At 42.3% G+C, this 22,730-nt stretch overlaps 1 protein-coding gene across 2 annotated transcripts in view; it reads left to right on the top strand.

The window, feature by feature from the left end:
* The first annotated feature begins 8,514 nt into the window (after positions 1–8,514).
* Positions 8,515–22,730, top strand: part of PRKCD (protein kinase C delta) — a 60,466-nt gene continuing 46,250 nt past the window's right edge. Inside the window, exon 1 of one of the 2 annotated variants that reach the window (XM_054639917.2) lies at positions 8,515–8,740. The gene's annotated coding sequence lies outside the window, so the exon portion shown is untranslated. The remainder of the gene's footprint in view (positions 8,741–22,730) is intronic. The other variant, XM_054639918.2, reaches the window with a different exon arrangement.

The following is a 22,730-nucleotide window of genomic DNA, read 5'->3' as shown; positions in this document are numbered from 1 at the left end:
ACAAGTGAGAACACGTAGGCAGGAAGACAGGAACAGAGATGGGGGTGATGTGACTCCCTGTTTCAGCAGCTGTGAGCTGCTAAGTCTGTCCCCCCTGTGCTAAGAGCCATGCAGACAGTGGGCAGATATTTAGCAGTTTTTCCTTTTGCTTTGCAGCCAAGTAATTTAGTCAGACTTAAGATGGTAAAGTACCCACAACAGAAAACAGCACCTACACAAGGTAAGAACCACCTCCCCTACACCTCCGAGTTGTGCCATGCAGGAGATGTGCACACAGAAAAACTCTGCCCAGACTTTCTGTCTGGTCTCAAATAACTTGAATGGAACTGGTATTGTGCATATTTGTTATCAAACTATTCAAGTCAATGTTGTAGAAAGAGGAATGAAATAGAGAAATAGAGGGGATTTTTTCCACATGAGACTTAAGGAGACATTCTAAGGATTTGCTTTAAGCAACAAACTTCTCCTAGTTAATGCAAAACAAAACCATCCTCCATAGGGCAGCTCAGAACAGGAATCTGGATCAGGTGCTCTGAACTGCTGGTAGAAGAAGCTTGCTTTCTGAAGAAGCCTAGGAAAGAACCATTCAAAATACCTGTATGTTTAGGAGGGATGCTTCCACAAGTTCTGAAAAGGAAATTGCAAAATTACATTGCGTCTTTGTGATTCAGTTTTTTCCCCAGATATATAAAAACTAAAACAGTACATCAAGACTTTGGTCCCTAAAGGACAGTTGTAAATACATGGATTTGACACAAATACATCCCTAATTTAATTTTTTTCTTTTTTCACCACTACTGACAGTTACTCCTGCTATAGAGTGCATTCATCTACATTTAAACAAAGTGCATGAAGCCTTCACTCAACCTTGCCCTACTGCTATAAAGGACCTGCACAACAGGTATATTCTGAGGAGGAGGAGGAGGAAATAAAATCATTAACAGAGAATAAACAATTGTTCTGAAGTCCTAAATTGCTCTGAAGTTTTTTCTGAACCTATACTTTTTCCTAAAAGCTTGAGCAGGTAAAAAATTTATTTAATGAGACCAGGAATGACTTCCCCTCTTCTGCTCTGGAACTACCTGGAAACAAAGTTTGGATACTCATAAGGGAACTATTACCTCTTCTCTCACCTCTTCCTCCCCTAAATGATTTATATCACTGCCATTCTCTTCATAACCAGCTCATAAAAGCCTCCTCACTGTTCTAAACCTGCATGTATAACACACTTTCCTATAGACAAAAGTGAAGAAACGTTGGAAGAAATTGCCTCCAAACACAGCCATAAAAATTTTGCTGAGTAAAAGCAGTTGGAAACATGGCAAACCTGTCCTTCTAAAAGTTTTGTTCTAATCTTCAAGCAAGTCAAAACCAATAAAGAAAAGCAGTACCTATTTGTCCTTAGCAATAGAATTTACTGTACTAACAGCATGAAAAAGCAGCTAGTTAATATTTGAACATCTGAATTGTTCTTCCATTTATCTTTCTGTCACAAAAAAAAAACCAGGGACCTTTTTAATCACAAGGATGACATGCAGTGAATCATATTTAATATCAGCCTGACTAGAAGAAAAATTCTGTGGTGATCTAGGACACTAAGCTTACTAAAACTTCCTATACATTCATGTTGTAGATCATCCAGACTTGAATGATCATATATATTCAGGTATGCTGTAGAATGCAAAATACGTAAATCATTAACTATTCAATTACATATAATGATATTTAAGTTTCATAAGAATTAACTACACATAAAATAATTAGCTTACAAAAATAAAAGGGATCACAGACCAACTGACTTACACTGCATGCATTTAAAAGTGGTTCAAAGACATATAGGGTCAGATCAGCACCAACCAGAAATCTGGGTTTGAGCCCATAAACAGTTTCCAAGTGTGGCAGAGCAAGGCCACACACTAGAATTCAGCAGACACAACAACCATACTGACATCAAGACCCAGAAGCTCTACAGCCTCTTTTGAATAGAATTTTAACACCCTTAAAATTAACTTTTTTTGACAAGAAACAGAACAGATTGCTGAGTAAAATTAATGTCCCAGTTGCAAAGAGGTAAAAATAGCTGAATTTACTCAAGAAATATGTCTGGCTCTAGTACAGAGCCTTCAACAACACAACCTGTCTTCAAACACGTTTGCAATGTAGTTCTGCTGCACACAGACTTTCCAACGCTGTTGACAGCAGCTTCAATTTATGCTTATACAGCTAAGTCCTCAGGGAAATAATCAAATTTTAGCCTATTACTAAAAAGTAAATATTCTCAGTGTCTTAAGTATTTTACCATATTTCAACAGCAACATCAAATCCTTCCTTCACCCTGCTACCAGCAGCAGCAGCAAACGTGCACCAGAAATGGGAGTTTGGCTCGCCCGTTATTAGGCAAGCCCAAGGCAGAGCTCTTTCCCCCAAACACTATCTCTCACACACATGCAGTGTGGGCAGGAGAGCTGTGCTGACATCTCCCTCTGAAGTCTCCTGACTCAACATCTGTGCCATGACTCCAAACATCAACTTCACCAAACTCTCCCCTCGTGGTTCACCAAAACTGTGACGTGCCTGGGGCCGGTGACCTCAGCCCTCCACCCTGCCCCTGAGCAAACACACCGTCTGCAGTTTCATTATTGATGTTTGCTTTCATTTTAAATGTTTACTAGGATTGATTTTGCACACTATCGTGTTTCACTGATACTGTGTTTGGCTTTTGATAGCAGCAATGGCTGTAGCAATGAAAACAAATCCTACTAAATGACTATCATAACATAATGGTCTAAATAATATGTGCCCCAGTACAGGCAAGAAAATTGATTAAGACAGACAGCTTGAAAGACATGAAAACAGGATTATTAATCATTACTTGAACAAGGGAAAATAACCAAGCCCACGGCCCAAGCAGAAAAGCATACTTGAAAATTAAATGTTAGTGGTACTAGCTGCCAAAAGCTGCTCATTTGCAGCAGCCAAACTGTGCTTTAAAATGATACAACTGACAAATGAAATTAGGATTCAAGTACTCCTCTATCCTCACACCAGGTCACAATAGGAGATATTTTTCTTTCTGCAAAGAAAGCCTTGTTCCAGTCACAGTGTGGGACTGACCCATGTTTTTGTTTGACAGTATAGCTAAAGCATTTTAAGACAAAAAAACCCAACCCCATGCACCAATGCCATTGCAGTTTGCATTTTTGGATAACCATTTACACTAATAAAAGGCAAACCTTTAGTTAATACCTTCTGACCATCTGACAATAATCTGTAAAAACAACACTGGCCCTTTGTCCCAGGGATGGGGTGGGTGGTGCACGTTCCACAGCTCCTGTTGCTGTGCCTGGCATGTCCTGCTCCTTCACTGAGGGGACAGCAGCACAGAGATGGGGATAAAACACAGCAGGGGCAGGCAGTGGGGAACAGCCACACTCACCTGCTCTCCCCCCAAAGCCACACCTGGAGCCAGGTGAGTGACAGCAGCAGCCTGACCAGCAGCCCTTAACCTCTCCTTTCATTCCTTTAAAGGAGCACAGCAACTGTAGTCCCAGAAAATATCCACAAATGAAATAGGGTTAAAGCCAAAACAAAGCCTTTTGTGCATTATCTTAACATCTTACCATCTCATCAGACAACAGAATCTGACAGAATTTCCTCGGCGTTGGAGCTTTTGATACCTGACACCTTTGAGACATCACTCTTAAACAGGAGGCACCTGTGTTGCCTCAGGTGATTCCACGGTGGCTGAGGAGGTTCTTCATTCCTCCCAGGTGAGGAGCAAAAGCAGAAGGTACTGCAAGATGCTGTCATGTGATGGTCTAAATTCATTGACTTCATGGTCTCCAGCTTGTTCTTGTTGATTGATGAGACAACTTACAGCTGCAAATCAAAAAGGATTTGGAAAAAAACCTAACATCCCCCCTGCCTGACTGAGAACACCACAGTGTGAATTGTGCCCTCTATGCTGCCTCTGTTCTTTGCACAAATAGAATCTTCATCTCCTAAACCTTAAATTAACACCAAAAATCTTTTTTTTTTTTCAAAAGAGCTGAAAAACCAACCAAGAAATCAGAAAACATTGCTTGTGTTCTTTCACAGCACGGTTTTCTCCAGTACTCAGAGGAATATAAAACCAACTGTGAATAGGACTGTGGTGAGCAAGAAAATTGCATCAATACATACACTTCCTTATTCTCCCATCTATATTAACTGCAAAGAAAAGCTGTCATAAGGGGAAGTAGAACATTTACATTGCTCAGAATCAACACTGGCAGCTGGCATGTTGAAACCAAATGTAGGGGGTGTAGGCAGTAAACACCATCAAGACCTTCTTTTAATTTCAATTCTTCTTACAAACTAACTACAGTCTCAAATGTTCAAAATGTAGGGATCAGTCTCCTACCCCCAACAATAGAAGGCAGCATGTGGGTATTTGTAGAACTTCAAGAGATTTTGGGTTCCTCTTACATGTAGGCCAGATTTTCAATTCTTTAAGAACTCCAAGATAACATGTGCATGTACCTTCTGGACAAACATGAAAAATAGATTTTATTTAAGCAAGACAAAAAAAAAAAAGCCTAAGATTTCAATGCAATTACTTCCACAAGGAAGTAAGGCTTTAAAAGCACCAAACTTCACAAGAATTGGCAATGCTCTAAACAGGCATCTCAGCAAAACTGTCAGGAAACTATTCACTTGTCTGGTTTATAAATGAATCTTATATAAAAGTTCCTTCAAATGAGCAGAACTTTGGGGTGGTTGGGATATAAGCATACCTCATTTTAATCTCAACAAAAAAGCCTCTGCAGTACCTTAGCTACACAAACATGTCGAAATTCACATGATTGCATCTGACACCAGGATCTTCCCCAGCACAGCCACTAACTTCTACATCTCATGCTCCAGGAAAAAGAAAATAAGCCTATCATTCCACTTAAACTCTGCTAGGCATGGAACATTACTCATCACAGCACAGTAAATGAAGCACAGAGATGATAATTTCTCCTAGGTGTAGTGCCTGCCTACAGCCTCTCCCCTGCAGAGTGCTCCTGACTCGATTACAGCTCTGCACAGGAGCGTGCAACATCCACAGAAGCAAACCCTGACAAAGCAGGAAAAACACAACTCAGCTCCCAATTAGAAAAAATGGCAGGCAGACCAACACAAAGAAAAAACCCTTCCTTAATCAGTATAAAAAACTGCAAAAATAAGCAGTAGAAATTAATGCATGTTGTTATCAAAAGAATCTCTAAAGCTACAAGACTTCAGGAAAAGCAGCCTAATTCCTGCTTCACTTAGACATCAGTCCAAATGTTTATTTTATATATATATAAAATTTATAAATGTTTATTTTATATATATATATACAGCCAGACCTTCACATGACCAAATTCAGTACTTGTGTCCTTGCTAATCCATAAAGAGCTCGTGTCCTTCACAGAGAACAGCCTGAAAACCTGGAGGAAAAGCCTGACAGAGAACACAAGCCTCTCACCACAACCTTCAGGCAAAGCTGAAGACAATGAACAATGCTCAGAACACATGAAAAAGTGAATGTACACAATAGACCACAGACCCGTGTAGAAGGCAATGGGTGGAAACTCCCACCACCACCAGACTCTTCACACCTCCCACCACTATCAGAAAAGAGGAAATGAGAGCAGGCATTTGGTGGTGAGGCTTGGGACTGAGAGACCAATGAAGTCCTGGTTCAAAGTGGGGCTGTGAAAAATGGCAGCAACGGCCATGACTGTTTTCTGTTCTGAAATTACACTTTTGCAAAAGTCACCATCTTTGTCTAAATGAAGTATCTGCCATGAGGATTAAAACCAGGTTTGTTTGCTGGAAGTAACAGATACTGTAGATATAGCCTTTCAGTTCACAATAGGTTATTACACTTGTGGAAAGTGATTTTGCACCAGTCTGCCTCAGAAATCTTCAGAGAACTAGTTCTTAACTTCCACTAGAAAATTTTTGCTTATATTTGCTGCAGAAAGTTTTTTCTCTAACTTTTGTTTCTAATGTGCATGTTCAAAGTCACATCACCCCTTACTGTCATCCTGTCATATGGCAAAAATTAAGTGACCCCAGGTAAAGTAGGTGTTCTCTGTGTGAAAATACAAGAGAAAATCCAGCTGTGGGAGGCCCTGGTAATTCATCTTCTCCCCAGAGATCTTCTGGAACAAAGCAGTGATTTACCATGGGATTGGAAATTATTGGGATGTCTACTCAGCTACCGGAGAGATTAAATGTTTTGACTCAGCTTGAGACTGTTTTCTTTTTAGGAAATATCCAAAGGCACGTTTCAGAAAAAAGGATCAGAGATAGTAATGCCCTTTTCCTTTCCAATAATTACCCTGTAATCACTATGAAATCCAGCATTTCTTACTATTTACTTAGAAGCTGACAGAGACTACTGCTAAAGGATGTTCACTTAGAACTGATTTTCATCCCCCTCTCAAATCCACTGCACATAAAATGACTTAATAAAGCCCTCTGAGCTGCATTATAATCTATTCTGAGGAAAGACTCTCTCCAGCTGTAGGAGCATTTCCATGCATTTAGCATGGCTGAGTTGTACAGGAAAAATTACAGAAAATAGGCAGCAAGAAAGTCTCAGTACCAGGAAACACCCCAAATTTCTAAAGTCACATTAATAGTTGAGAAGACTCTCACATTTCATTTCCTGTGGATCAAATTTTTACATCTTTACTCAGTCCTAATCCAACTTGAACCCATTGTCTGAACAAAGAAGTCAGAGGCAAAGCAGTTTAGGTCTTGCAAAATTTTCCACAGTCCAAATGAAAAATGACTCTTTGTTTCAGAAACACTTGGATAAAAGCGATGCTCTAAATAATTGAAATACAGCTGTAGTTAACTAATGGTTTGCTGCAACATTATATGGTCAGGTCACAAAGGAAAATGGACTCTTTCAGACCACTTATATGCCATTAAATACCCAAAGAGCATGAAATTAAATAAAATTTATTTTAGAGCACTATTTCCAAATTTCTCTGGAAGTATTGAAATGAGGAAAACTCCTTGCCACAATTAGCTTCTGCTTTTTCTCCTCTCATTTAAACTAGTTTTAGTTTTGCTTTTATAAGATGATATTCATGAACTGCTCATGCATATAAAGCTCCTCCAGATTTCAGCATAACAGCAATCTACACAATTTTAAATGAGAGTCCTCATACAATTTATTACAGCATCATAGCTAAGCAGATGACATTCTCTCCCAAACCAGGAAAACATTATTTAGATGTTCCAACCAAAAAAAACACCCCACACTTAATCATGCATAAGAACATGTGTGTGTACAAAATACTACATAGCTTAATTTGCAGCAGAAGTAAAAAGGAAATTACCTCAGATGACTCTGTTCCTTTGCTTTCACCCAAACTGTGATATATCTACTAGAGCTCTCAATTTTGAAATATATTTCTTCAAATTAGACTCTCCAAGCATAAACCAACTGATTTATATACATATTATAGCCTTTCCAAGATGATGTCAGACAGAACAAGCAAGGAACTCTGACATTACCTTATAACTATCAAGTGAAATGTTCTGGAAAGAAGCCGGACATCAAATGGGTGGAATGTGGCGTTTCAGAATGTAACAGCTGGGTCACAGCCCCTGCAATGGTGACACCCCCACTGCACACCAGGGGCTGGCACCTGCCGCAGAAACACCCAGTTACCACAGCACCACAAAAACACTGGGAATTTCATCACCGTCTTCAGCTAGAGCTGAGTGAGGTCATTTAAGATGAAAACATGAGAGCGATTATACGTGACCTGTGCGAGTTAAAAAGTGATGACAAAGGTCTGCCTTGAAGTATAGAAGTGTTTTCTCTGCTTTCTACACTTCACGCATTCCTGTGCTGCAGCCCATCCCTGAAATATCTCATTTTAACAGAAACGCTTACGGCACTTGAAGAAAAACCGAGCCCCATCACTCAGAGCAGAGCACGGACCGGGGGAGCCCCGGCTGGGACTCAAAGTGACCGGGTGAAGGGCTGAGGTCTCTGAGGTGAGCTCGCTGAGGCAGCGGCAGCGACCACAGAGCTACGGGGTTCGGCCCCATAAAAAAACAACAACATCCGTGGCTTCTAAGCCACCAAAGAATGTTTAACCAAAAGCGCAGTAAAGGCTGAGAACACCTGAGCGCAGCTCTCCGCCGGGCAGGGGCTCGCTCCGAGCTCCGGCACCTCAAACCGCGGTGTTTCCCCGTGTCCGGGTGACCGGCGGACCAACACCTGCCAAACCCCGAACCCCAGCAGAGCGCTGCCGCGGCCGCAGCCCTGCCTCCCTCCCTCCCTCAGCACGGCACCGAGCCCAGGTGCGGAGCGGAGCCTCGGGCGGGGCCCGGCGCGGGGCTCCCACTGAGGGCTCGGGCGTTCCCACACGCGGGCACCGCCACGGGACAGGGGAGGGGACGGAGCCGCGGGAGCCCGGGCAGGGACAGCCAGCGCCTGGCACGGCAGCTCCGGGGCGGGGCGGCGCAGGAGGAGCGGCAGCGGCAGGAGGGGCGGCCGCGGCAGGAGCAGGTGAGCGTGGCCGCAGCCGCGCCGGGGGCGGAGCGGAGCGCGGGGCGGGGAGCGCCGGGCCGTGCCGGGCACACTCTGCTCCCTCCCGCCCGCCGCTCCGCCCGTACTCCTTCGCTCTCGCTCTCTGTTTCCCGGGACAGCGCCCGAAACTCGGCGGCGGCCGCGGCTCCCGACGGCTCCCCGGACGCGGTGAGTGCCCGTACCTGCCCCCGGCGCGGCGCTGCCGCCGCCCGGCAGTTCCTGCCCCGCCTGGGGTGAAGGAGGAAGCGAGACGGGCTCGGCTCCCTCCGGCCCGCCCGGCTTCCGTGGGGCGCCCGGCGGGCAGAGACAGAGGGAGGGAGATCGAGGGTCCCGGCGCTCCGCCGCCGTCCCCCGTGTGGCCCGGGCAGCGCCTCAGCGCCGGGGTAGGGCGGGGGGCGGCGGGGCTGCGCCCCGGGCCGGGGCTGCCTCCTCCGGAGCCTCCATGTTGGGCTGCGGGCGGGGGGCTGCGGATGGAGCGGGGCCAGCCGGGGCCGTAGCGGGGACAGCGCCGTGCCCCGTGCGGGGAGGCGGCGGGATCAGCCCCAGCGTCGGTCCCTGACAGGAACACGGAGTTCCCTCCCGGCAGAAGTGCCAACTTCGATGCCACCAACTTTTTTTCCCACCCAGCCGCCCCGAGTGTCTGTTTCAGTCTCCGTGCCGCAGTGAGTTCGGGCAGATGAAATGCAGGCTTTCAGATGGTCAGGTTTCCAGCTGAATGGCGACAGACAGTAAGAAATGAAGGAGCAGGAATGCCCGGTGCTTTTGTGTACGTACATGCCAGGCGTGCATCTATTAAAAAACAATTTTCAGTTCGTCGCTAGAGAATTCCCCGCTTGCATTAGGGCATGAAATATTAAAATAATTGGATTACAGCGTTCTGTGGTTACATCTGACATCAGTTTACTTGCGGGCCCTGACTGTTGCACCGCTTCACTTCTAGATTGTCTAAGTAGCACAGAGCAGAGTGTAGATCTGAACCTAGGAGGTTTATGTGCAAGGATGACATTGCCCCGTATCCCATCCCTTGATATGTCCAAGGAGAGATCTGAGAGAGCAGATGGGTGTGGGAGAATCAGTTCTAGTACTAGATCTTTACCTAGTTTGAGAGGCTCGTTTAAAGCCTGAACTACAATGTTTAGTATCTCTGCAAATAATCGGTATCAAAATCCTTGATACCCTTACAGTGTGTTTAGTTCCTTTTAAATCTTTTTTGCTCCAGACTTGTACTGTCAATAGTCTTTTAACAGTGTAATAACAAATTAACTCTTCAGTTTTCCATCTGTCAAATAATGCCTTGCAGCACTGTGCCAATCCAATAGGACGCTATAACCAGCATAGATTTCAGAGCAGGAACTCTATGAAGAAGTGTTTCTTAAGTGGTTAAGCAATAATTCATAAGCATTTTTTAAGTGTATATGCAGGATTTCCTGTTTATTTTAGTTCCTGAAAATGGCTGTGTTTAAAATGAGCTGTTTGTATTTGGACTGGTAGATTTCAGTCACCCTAAGTCACTGCTGTGGAAACCTGCAAATACTGAGGGGAAAAGCAAACATAAGTCTGCAAAACATGGGTTTAGGTTTCTTTTTTTAAATGTTTCTCATCCTCACCTTAATTTCATAATAAAATATTTCATAATAATAAAATAAAATATTTAATAATAATAATATAAAATATTTTTGTAATAAAATACAGGTGTGTGCTTTAATTTAAGAAATTATTAAATGCTGGCATTTCAGTTTCTTTGACCCACATAGTTTTACTATGTTTTGTAAAATTGAATACATCCAAGTTCTAAGGATGTATGATTTTCAGAATTAAGTGCAATACTTTTGGAACTTTGACAGCTAAAAGATTGAAAGGTGCAATAAGATATTTCACTAGTTGTTATTATTTGCCTGTACTGCTAAACACAAAAGAACTTAAGGACAGCGCAGAAGAATTAAGATTTGGGAATCCTTTGAGATTTTCATCCTACATCTCATCATTCAGATTTAGGTATGAAGGAATTGCTGCCACTCAGTGGTTGATACAAACATACAGAAAATTATATTCAGTTACACAGATGTGATGTCTGTGTAGGTAATGAGAGAGTTTAAGGTGATTCTGCTCAGGCAATCTGTGTGATATAATTGATCAGGAAGATGCTCATATTGTTATTACCAGAAAAGAGCTCACTGTTAATTTTTTTGCCATTTTGTGCTTCATGAATTATAACCCACCTTTTCATTAGACATAATCATACAGTAGGGTCCTATTTTTTTATTGAATGGAACACTGAAATAGCATAATAATTTTTACTTTTTGATCACGCACCGTAGATGAAAAGATACTCTGTACAGAAGGAATTATTTAGAAACTATTTCTAAACTAAAAAACTTAAATTTTCTACGTACATTTCTTGAAAAGAAATCTTTAGAAGATTCTCTCAAAGAGAACTTGGCTAATTGATGGTATATAGATCTAGGAAATAACAATAAATCTTGGAAAGCTGCCATCTATTATTAAAGTAACTGATTTCCTGGGAAAAGCATAGGAGCTTTCAGGCCTCTGAGCTTATTTTGATGTCTAAAAGCCACAGTCATTAGAATTAAAGTCCATTCAGATTAGGTCCCATCCCTGGAAGTGTTCAAGGCCAGGCTGAGCAGGACTTTGAGCAAGGTGCTCTTGTGGAAGGTGTCCCTGCCCGTGCAGGGGGGTGGGACTGGATGGTCCTTAAGGTCCCTACCAACCTTAGCCTGTGATTCTGGTGGGTGCTTCAGGGCCCAATAGTTTAAATGAACCATCCATCCTTGTTCCCGTTTGAAGGCTGCACTGTCACCTCCTCTGTGCAGAGGCACAAATCTGCCCTCTGCCCATCCCCAGCTGGAGCTCAGCTCTGGCTGAGGAGCCCCTTCCTTAGCTCCCAGTCCCCAGCTGTGCCTGGAGGTGGGACTGTGGCTGTGCCAAATTCACCCCGGGCAGCTGCTCTACAGGGCTGCAGTGGCCCGGCGTGGCCTGTGCAGTGTAAATGTGTTACAAGGGCACTGGGTTGTGTGCCTGGATGTGTTCACACAGGTATTTCAGCTCCCCAAAGCTAACTCAGGTGTGTCTCTTCCTGATGCAGTCCCAGTGTGCTGTGTGCCTGTAGTCCACCATCCCTTTCACTGCATTTGCTAAGTGTGTGCTTCAACTACTGCAGAAAGAACGAGGGGAAAAAAGGAATAGGCTGGAGATTGGACTTTGTTGCAGATGAGTCAGAGCTGAATGTGAAAGATGACAAGAAGGGATTTACCAGTGGAGTCTGGGGGCTGGCTGACTTCATTAGGAGCCAAATTCCTCTGTTAATCATCCACTAATGAGAAAGATTGTGACTTTTTACTCTGGGATTATCCTTGCATTTGAATGCAGCTTCTCCATTCTTCTTATCAGGTTCTGTCCAAAAGCTGCCTGACAAGCACCAAAACAGTTTGTGTTCCAATAGTTTTTTAACTGCTGCTCTGTGGCAGAACTTGTCATCTTTCTCTGAGTCTTCCTTTATGCGCATAGTCCAAGTGCAGAATTTGTTTCTGTAGAGCTCCGTGTGGAACCAAAGGACAAGGAGCAGGAATAAGGAAAGGGGGAAAGCTGCACCCATTCAGAGCCATTTGGGTAACACATTAAAAGTAATCATTCTGCATCCGCTTGGCTGCACTTTGCAAAGATGCAATTAACAGAAATGAGCCTGGGAGAGCTCTTTACAGCCTTGGTAAAATAATGCTGAAGTGCCCTGTGTTGTGTTCTCATTTTAAATGCAGTTATTTCTACCCGGAAGAGTTTTTACACTTTCTTAAAGACACTGCCTCTTCAAGCCGGAGCTGCCCGGCAGGTTTTTACAGTATTTGAGTACTTTAGCAGAAACCTGCTCCATAGGAAGCAAGGATTGCCTCTGGCTCTGCAGGACCTCCTGGGTTATCATACTGCCTTTATGCCTGGAAGCTGCACCGGTGTCCGAAGACACCAGGAAAGGTAGAGAAATGAGGGATCTAGCACACAGGAGTGCTGGGAACGGCACAAATCTGACCTTGGCAAGAGTCATGCAGGGTTTATTTCTGGTCTGCTGTAGACTAGACTCTGTTATTGCACGTAACATTATTACAGAGGATAGAAATCTGACATGTATATCTGTGTGCTTCAAATAATCTTCTGTTGGTTTTTTTTTTCCTCTGATTAAAATTTATGCAAGTGGAATATGTTGTCTGCTTTTTGGTGACAGCAAGGTGCCCTGACATCCATGAAGTTATGTTTTGAACCTGTTGTTTTTTTCTCATTGACAATAGAGCTGACTGTTTCTGACTAAAAGATGGAAGTGATGCAGCATAGATTTATATCAATAGCTGCAAATCCAAGAGGCAGGCCATAAAATAAATTCTTTGCAAATACTGCTCAAACCAAGAAAGTGCATAAAACCACAAAATACTTTTTATGATATCCTCTTACTGAAATTAATGTGTTTTCTGGTAATTGCTTTGCCATTGAGTGCAATGCTCTATCTGGAAAAGTTTATTTAAGGATACTTAAGCATAGTTGGTATTCATATAATAATCACCATCCATAAAGTCTGGGGATGGCTATCACAGATAACTTCACGGAACGGATCCATGTTAAGCTTTTAACCTTGGATGATGCTTGCCTGACTGCCAAGGGAGGAGAGTGTGTGCTTGCCATCTCCTCCCATTTAATCAGCCAACTATCAAATTTAAAATAAGCAGCAGTACCTCTCTGTGCCTCAGAAGAAGGTTATTCTGAATTCCAACCTGCTTTTGAGAACGAAGCAGATGTGTAATGTATATACATATCCTGCTATTTCCTGTGCTTCTTAGGGCTGTGAGCAGGCTGTGGTTTGTCTTGGTTGAGATGTAACCAAGATGTTGCAGTTTTACCCATGAGTGGGGTCAGGAGAGCTCCTTGGAGACTGGATAATAGGGCAGGGTGTCATTGCTGTGTGTCTGTGGCAGAGACCCTCCTGAGAAAGGCTCTTCCCAGACCCCTTAGTGAGGGTGCCCCTCTTTTCTGAAGAGGTGCATGTGGGCTGACATCCTTTCCACCCCACAGGGCTCAGAGGAGTTATCTCAATTAGTATCTTGTTTCTCATCTCGTGGATGGCTGAAAATCTCTAAACTGGGGTGTACATTTGCACATGAGTGGCTTTAATTCGTGTTTTGTTTAGTCCTTTGCAGCCTCATAAATGATTTAGGTATTTATGGATTGGCTTAATCCTGGCTGCCTGCTATCGATGCAGTGCATCTTGAAACATATGCATTAAATCTAAACTTCAGCTCATTTTCCCACACCCCTGAGCTATGATGTAATTCACACTACTGATCTGGAGCTGGAAGCCCGGACCTGTGTTGGGTTAGCTTTGTTGTTTATTTTGTGATAAATTTGTACTGATGAGATGACGAAGAGAAAACTACACGGCTGTTTAGCACTCATTGAGCTACTCTGAGTGTTTGATTTTATCTGTTCCAATCCCCATCAGCACCTATTTAATAGAGATCTCATAAAATCCTGGTTTGTATACTTGACTCTATCATGTTCTCTGGTTTCTTGAGGAAATGCAGTTTAAGCTTTGCCATGGCTTTTCTGCCAAAGGAACTCTTGAAATCTGAGTGTTTGTCAGGATCACTTTGTTTCTCATAGTTTCAAGGATATTTAATTTCCTTCAGAGCATTGAATGTATCAATACTCACTGTGAGGAACAGTTTAAAGAAGAAGGATTTTTGGTTGTGATAACAGATTTTTCTTTCTGATAGTAAAACTTTTATTTTTCTCAAGATTTAGATGCTTGAACATGTGGACAGATATTTGAAAAGATGATCAAAACTGTCTTAAGAGCCAAACAAGGTTAAGCTTGGCTTCGAAGTCTGCCTTTGTGTGGGAAATTCTGAGTACAAAGGTAGCTAAGCAATTGCTAACACATTGTTTCATGTCTGAACTATGCTTTTTTTGGAGGCTGTATTTGATTCTTCCATGAACAAAGCAGGGATCTTGTATTTCTTTCTTGAAAGAAACAGTCCCTCCTTTTCAAAAAGTCCTGTGTGCAGAAGTTTGGTAGGAAGATATGGTCCAGCCAGTAACAAGCAGTGTTCATCATATGCTTTCAACTTGTATTCTCATGGAAAAGGAAGATAAATAGACATAGTGCAATAACACTGAAAGACTGTCATGTTTGAAATATGACACTGACTGGCCTGTAGGTTTTATCTCAAGATGTTTATGGTATGTTTTGGAATGCCTCTTGGTAACTGCATTTTGCTGGTGTGACTTTGTAACCAAAATGGGTAATTGTACCTCACTGATTTCATTAGGGTCTGTTGAGAAACTGCTGAGGAACTGTCTGAATATTTTACTGAAAAACTCCTGTGAAAGTAAGATTTATTCTTGCCTATTTGAAGAAAAAAAGTATTAAATGTATGTTTCTGTAAGAATGAGCACAGATGGCTGCCTTACATCAAGCAGGTGCAGACAGATTCTATAATTTTGATAAGGGGCTCTAACTAGATCTGAAACCCTTAGTCAAACAAGTATCTCTGCAAGTAGGAGTAGATTTGACTATAGATGCTTTCAGTATCAATTTGGGGGTTTTTAAAGAATTATTTTAATAGTCTGGTTCCTGCACTTGCTGATCACTGATGATGACATTTCTTCCCATGCAGTGTGCTGGTCTGTAATGCTGTGCTCATGCTGAGCTGTGAATTGCTCAACAAGGGTTCAGCTGTTTCCTCAAGTGTCTGATGACTGTGGCCTTTGCTGAACTCAGATAGTCTCACTAATGACTTGGGGGTGCTGATTGCCAAATATCCAGAGCAGATTAGTGTGTCAGGGAATTGTGAGCCCTCTCAGGTTACATTTGCTTACATTCCTCAGTAGCTGACAGGAGCCCACAGTTGCGATTTCTGTTTGACAAATTTACCTAAGAAACAGCATCCCAGGGGCAAGAGCTTCTTGCTGTGGACCTACACTTTCCCAGATAACTTAAGAGCTAAAATTCAACCAGATTTGCTATGGTCTGAATGCAGTGAGCCGTTGGCACTGGAACGTCTTCTCCTGTTCTCTCGGCTGAAAAGGAGGTGCCAACATCCCCAGCTACCTCATTCCTTCAAGCCTAGCACAAGTTAGGGAAGGACAGGTTAAACCTGGGGTCAGCAGACAGTATGTGCCTAGAAAAAAATCATGTTGGGAACTAGAGAGCAGGAGGCACAGCTTGAAGCAGTATTGCAACTGTGGCAGGTATCATGGCCCCAGCTCTGCCCAGTGAAAGAAGCATCTCTTGTTGTGCAAGTCCAGTGAAGTCATTCCACTGGGGATTCCTCACCTCTATATTAACAGAAGAGATTTGTCATCAGGTAATATTGCCAGGTATTTTTTCCTAGTGGATTTTTTTCCTTTTTTTAAGTAAAGGCCATTTGAAGAAAGATGTTAATTGGGCTAAGAATTTATAGGTCTCTCTGTTAATCGCTGCCATGCTTGTGTGAGGTTCTTAGGACTTCTTCTCCTTTCTCCAGTTTTCTTGGACCCTTTCAGTGAGGGAATCTGCAATCAATTTGTACCTCTCAGTTCATCTGTAATTGCAGAGGATCTGTTCTGTTGCACATACACCTTAGAACACCTTAACTTCTGAAGGCCCTCTGGAATCTGATTCTCCCCATGTATTTGGTCTCCTTTCACCAGAGGTTGGTTTTTCTCTGCAGGAAGTCAGGGCATGGGTGTCTCATTCCCTCAGTAGTCTCAGCTGTGATTTTTGCCTTCCCTGGCTGAGCCATGGCAGGCTGGGCACAGGTTCCCCAGGGCTGTCTCTGCAGAGCAGTCACTTCCAGGCAAGGCTGGGGTTTGTGGCACAAGTGCAGCTGTTAAAGTGCTGTCACTGCACCTGCAGTGCAGCCTTGGTGTGCAGCACCTCACATGGCTGACCTAGGGACACGCTGTAGGTCTATGGGGGGGTTCCTTTTACCCAGAATTAGAACAAGTTTTGTCCAAAGCAAGTGAGAATGCTCTGTTGCAGCCTGTATGGGTTTTTACTCAGCCTTTCCACATGGTTCCATTTCCCAAAAGATGAAGTTGTTGGATCTGCACCACAGACACCCTACGTGTCCATTGAAGGGAACATGGGGGTTGCTGGCAAGGGAAAGCAAGAATGCTGAAACTGCCATTTGGGCAAGGAAGTGGATTGATTTCTGCTGTAAGGCAAGAGCAGGTGGGAGAGAGCAGTACCATGAGTGTGTAGACATGGACCTGGAGCGTGGCAGGGGCAGCTCAGAGTGATGAGAGATGCCAGGCTCTGCAATGCTGCCCGTCCATGTCACACCCTGTGCTGCCAACCCCCCTCCTGCTCCATGCTCAGGAACTCCTCCCCAAAACTTCTGTAATACAACCCAAATGCTCTCACCAGGGCCAGGGTGGAGAGAGGAAGTGCAGCTCTGGTTCTTTGCTGTATCCTGGTTTTTGTTTCAGTTTAATTTGCAAGCTTGCTGATTTCTTGCAGTGTCACTAAGAGTGTTCAAGGCAATCCCAAGGTTTTAATGTAATCTGTACCAGTGTCTGTCAGATTGATTTTCTGACCTATTTTGGGTCTTGCAATTTGGAATTAATGTTGCTTTCCTTTTCCAGTGGGTGGCAGTTGAAGCAAAGAGAAATGTTTATTTTCTTGAAAGTTTTTATAGATATGGATTTAAGGAGAACAAGCCAAAATAAACCAGTTGTTCATTGTCTCTCCTTATGTTGAATTCTGTTCTTTTTGTCTTGCATCTTGCAGCTGGAGAAAAGAACAAAAACCCCTTGTGAGCAAAATCTGCTTTTAGTTTCAATCTCCTACTTTTTGTATGTTGTTCTGTACTCATTTCCTTATTCTCTTACCAGTTAATAACTTTGAACCCAATCTTTCCATCTCTAGAACTCTGCATTGCATAAGCCTTCTTTCAAAACTTTGAAGCAGGGAGCTGCTGACTTCTTGCAGCAAAGTGTTCATCTTCCCAGAACTGCATTTTGATTTTGAATGTGAAATGTAATAACATTTCTTTCTCTTGCTAAAAAGCTCATCTTGTCAAAAAGTCTTTAATACTGATTATTTGAAATTTAATGTGTATTTTATATTTTACCTCTAATATCTGTGTCCTTACAGGGTCAAATTTTAACTGGAAAGTACTTTCATGCACATTTCTGGTATGGAGTTAGGGCATATCTCACAGCTGAGTTCAAGCATATGTTATTAAAATAAGCAGTACTTGGACTCCAGTGTGCTAGCTAAAGTGCACATTAGTGCATTTACTAAACAGTTCTGAGTAAAACATTAGTATGTGTTAATGGGAATATAAGTATATTTTAATGTATAAAATACTGCAGTTCTAAGTACAGTAGAGATTAAGTTAAATCTATTCTTCTAAAATTGCAAGAAGTATCTATATCAGTGCCAAAACCAAATGTGAAACTGGTAATTATTGTTGGATCAAGGAGCAGAATTTAATGTACTTTAAAAAGTGCGAATTTGACCTTTTTTTTTCTTTTTCCCAAAATACTTAAATTATGAAAGGATTTTTCCAGGATTTCCCAGTGCTTTATTTTGCGGATAAATACTTAATATAGCATAAAAAGCAGGGGAAGTCTTTTATCTCAGTGAATTTTTTCCCCTAGGCATGAACTAGCCATTCATCTTCTATAATGTTGATTATAGCTAAATTAGCAATTAATCTCCATCTTTTCCCTGAAGAAAATGAGCTCTCATATAGGTATTTAATGACTGAGTCAGTTTATCATAGCTAAGCCTTGTCTAAGCATATGTGCCAGTCCACTTAAAGTCTGCTCTTAAATTGATGCAGTTAAATCCAAAAGCTTGTGCAAACACAGTAATTCTAAATGTTTATAAACTGATTTGCCACTTGTGTGGATACAAGTTCTGCTGCTTCTGTGGTTGGTGGATAAAACTTGCAAACTGATTTAGGACTCTAAATGGAAAAATATCCAGGAAGAAACCTTCTGGCCAAGTGAAATGACAAGGAATTAATTACCACAGCAGTAACAAGTTGAGCTTTGTCTTGTTGATAACAAAACTGATTTTGCCTAGCAGCAGTACTCTTATGTCTGTAATAACCTAAAATGGAAAACTTTTCAAAGTAAAAAGTGCTCTGAAAGTCATGACATAGCATGACCTCAGTTTTGTCCAAGGGACCCACTCAAACAGAAAATTACTCTTTTGAAAGTTATTACTTGTTTTTTGGTTTTTTGGTGTGGTTTTTTTTGGGTTTTTTGGTTTTTTTTGGTTGGTTGTTTTTTGTTGTTGTTTTGTTTTGGGTTTTTTTGTTACAAGACTCTATAATAACATCTGTGATGACTTTAATGCAAGTCAGTAGAAAAAAAACCCCACATTTATTTTCAGTTCCTTTATCTGTCAGTTTCTGGAATATCATTTGCTGGAAAATGATGCTTCTATAGATGGTGAGGAAAAGGCTCTAAATTATTCTAAAACATTTTGATACACATATCATGTGTGATGGCATGCTTGAATTCTGGAGGGTTTTATACTTTCTTTAAGACTTCATCCAACTGGCAAATCTTGTTTGGAGGGCTGTGGAAGGGTTTTAGCATTATTCCTACTCTAGATTGCAAAAAAAAACCCTACTTGTATTATGGTTTGGGTATTTCTCTTTCCTTGCTTTTATTTTTTTGAAATAAATCTGGTTTTCTTACTGCTATTTCATTCTACTTTCCAGTGAATAAAGCTGATCCTAATATTAAAAAAGTTTTGAGTGAGTCTCAAACAGAGGGATGTTTTCTTTGTTTGCTTTAAACAAACCATGCGGGTTACACGGCTCTGTTTTGAATTAACAGCTCTCCAAACTGGGCTGACCACTTAATGCTTCTCAGACACTGAGCATTCAAATACTTCAAAGGAAAGACAGCCATATCTAGTGTTTTATCCCCTTAAAAGCACAAAAAAGAATGCCAGACTCATGTAATTGAAACCGTTTGCTGTAGGCAAGGTGTCCCAGGCAGGCCAAGGTGGAAGAACCTACCCCTGTTCTGCTGTGTTTAGTTTTGCTTTGGTTAGTAGGGGCACCCTGCTGCCTCATAAGAGTTAAAGGTAAGTTAAAACTTGGCCTGTTTGTGTCTCCCTTATTTTGGTTTTATTCTTATGGTCTTTTAGCTCTTACTTGGAGTTCTAGTGGGTGAAGGCACAGTACATGGAGACCAGCATGCATAATACTCTTCTGATCAGGGTCTTATTTGCCAAAGTCCACTTAATACCACTTTTTAATTGTTTAGCCATTCAATCTCCCAAAATAATTGTTAGGAAAGTTACAAAAAAACCCCACTTTGCAGTCCATCAGTGTCTGCTGCATAAGCCTTTTAAAGCCTGTGTATAGATACCCCAGTGTGGCTCCATCTGCTCTCTGTGCTCCAGGTGAGGGGCTGTAGAGGGAAGCAGGGGCAGCTGGGGGAAATGTTTGCAGCTGGATGTGGAACTCTGGGGACGTAAGACAGTGACTGTTGTACTGAGTAGCTGTTCTGCTTCTGCTGGACCCCTGACAAATTGAGTAGTTTGGGGAATTGTTTGTTTTCTGCGTGTCCAGATCATGGGTAGTGAAACTTATGGTTGTTCAGGGTTTTGGTTTTGAGGGTTTGGATATTTGGTTGTGTGGTTTGGTTGGTTTTTTTCAGGGTTTTTTTGCCTGTTTTCCCTATTGCAGTAGCCCAAGAGTGGGTGCCTGGCTGGGACACCCCAGCACGTCCTGGTTTGCTGCCTGCCCCATCCCTGCTGGGCTGAGCACTGAGCTGTCCAGCTGGGACACAGCCACAGCTCCCATCCAGCAGTGTAGGGCTGAGCTCAGCTCTGTGTGCTGCAAAGCAACACCCACTGCTGGCCTTGCACAGCCTGAGCCCTTCCCTGGTGCAAACTGGAGAAATTTCCATCTAACTGACTCTGCACAATATTGTATCAAAGCTGGAACAAAGATGAGGTAGATGTTCTGCCAACATCCTAGGGAAAAGCAAATACTCTTGAGACTTGTGAATTTTCCTGTGCATTTTTTGTGGCTTTATGATTATAAAGTTTCTGAGAGATTTCTTTTCCTCAAAGTTAGGTTTTAAGTGTATAATTCATATATTTTGTGCCCATGAAGGTGTGTTGATAAGATGGGGGTAAAATAAGTGGAGTAATAGAGGGGGTTTTGTCCTCTGGGAAAAGAAGCTGGAAAAACTTTTTTGGTCCATTTCATCTCTTGAAAGATTCCAGCTGGACTTTCTCAGTATTACTTGGAGCCATGTTCTGATACTGACTGCTTCTCTCTGGAAGCACTTGCACAAAGCCAGGGTAGCAGAGTCATACTGTCCTCACAGTTACCTGAGATTGTGGTTGGCTGGGCTTGAGAATCTTCACACTCAACTGTACAGAACTTCTCATTTTGAATCTTCTGAATGCTTGATCTGATAAATTGCTGGAAGGGCGTGTTCTGGGTATCAGTGAGCAGAATCTTTTCCTGTTGGAGACTAGGTGTGGTGAAATGGAAGACAGAAGCCATGGGAAGCCCCTGTTCTGTTTGATGCATCCACAAGCTGGAGTCTCAGGTTGTAGATGAAAGAATGGGAGATGTCCCTTAAGCCTCTTGGGCTTTATGCAATGCAATGATTTCAACTGTTGCAGCATTTTCTATTAAACTTTTCTCAATATCCCCATGCTATAGAGAATTAACACCTGTGTAGTTTGTGTTCAGCTTGGCTTGGATAGCTGGAGGTGGAGAGGGTTGGCTGAAAGACTTTGGCACCATTTTTCCATTAGCTGCATCTCCCCAAAAGCTCAAACAGTACAATTGCTCTTTTCTTTTCAAATGTGTAGTGCTGTGTGACATCAGGTGCATATGGCATTCATCAATAATAAAAATTATCAGCTGAGCACTAATAACATCTACAAATAAGTAATAATGCAAACAAGTAATGAGTAATCCCCAGCAAGCAACATATTAAGAGGAAGTAGGCTGCTTGCTTCTGTTCCTTCAATGTGGATCCTGAAGTTCAGAGGTTCATTGTCTCTGACTGTGCATGTCATAAACACATTTCTAAGCTCATTCCCACATCATTTATACGTTGAAGTTGTCCAAGGTCTGAATTGGCCTTTTGGAGAACAACGTTAGTGCTCTTTGTTTTCAGGTGTTGCTAAATACTAAGAAAGAAATAAAAATAGGATCTTTTACTTTGAAGCAGGTGTTTGGTTGTGTGCTCTAACAGTGCAAATCAAAACACTGCATTCTTTGTAGGTCAGTGGAAAGGGTAGCAGGGAGGTGGCCATGGGCTACTTGAGGAGATGCCCAGGGGCCTGAGAGGGGACTGGAGATGACTTTGATCCTGTTAGCTCCATCCTGTGCTAGCAGTGCTGGAGGAACCCAGCAGGGAAAGCAAAATGCTGATTTATTTACTTCACAGCCCAACCAAGAGCCAGAAACCTCTGTACTTCACCCTGCCCAGAGCCTTGGCCTGCTGCAAAGACATCCAGGTTTATCTGTTGCTGTTGGACTTTGCCCGCACATCCTCCAATACTGCACAGCCCATCGGATCAGGAAGGAATTAGATAGTGACTGGAGTTACTTGGGCTCACCAGACTTTGGACAATGGCTGAATAAAACCAAATTGAAAGCAGTACAACCAGTTTTCCTTTTGCTGTAGCTGTGTTTACAAAGATTTCAGTATGGCCATAATTTACCTGGCTTGGTAGCACTATCATTGACAGAAATAAACGAATTCTTACATTCATGCTTCACACTTGCAAGATTGTGCTTCAAGGGTGAAATTTCCCTGATTTTAACCAGAAAACACATTTAATTAAAATGTTAATGAAGCTGATATTTTTTTCTTTCTGCTGCAATTCTTTTAACCAGTGCCATTGCACCCATTAAGGGATGTGGGCTATGTGTAACCTCAAACACTGAAAAAAAAGTCCCCATCTTTTGTTGATAAAGTGTGAAAATAGGAAAACATAATCTTAATATTGCCTTAAGAAAGAGAGAAATCAATTTCAGACCTCAAATCCTGTACTTTAAAACACATTTTGGCATTCTGGTGACATCAGTCCTAGTAGAGCATACTTCACAGAACCGAAACTCATTCTTTCACTTTTCACTCTGTGTACCTGTGCTCTACTTTCTTTTCCCTGCCT

The sequence above is a fragment of the Agelaius phoeniceus genome, chromosome 11 (genome assembly GCF_051311805.1).
Source record: "Agelaius phoeniceus isolate bAgePho1 chromosome 11, bAgePho1.hap1, whole genome shotgun sequence".
Taxonomy (NCBI): Eukaryota; Metazoa; Chordata; class Aves; order Passeriformes; family Icteridae; genus Agelaius; species Agelaius phoeniceus.
This window is presented reverse-complemented; position numbering and strand designations above follow the sequence as displayed.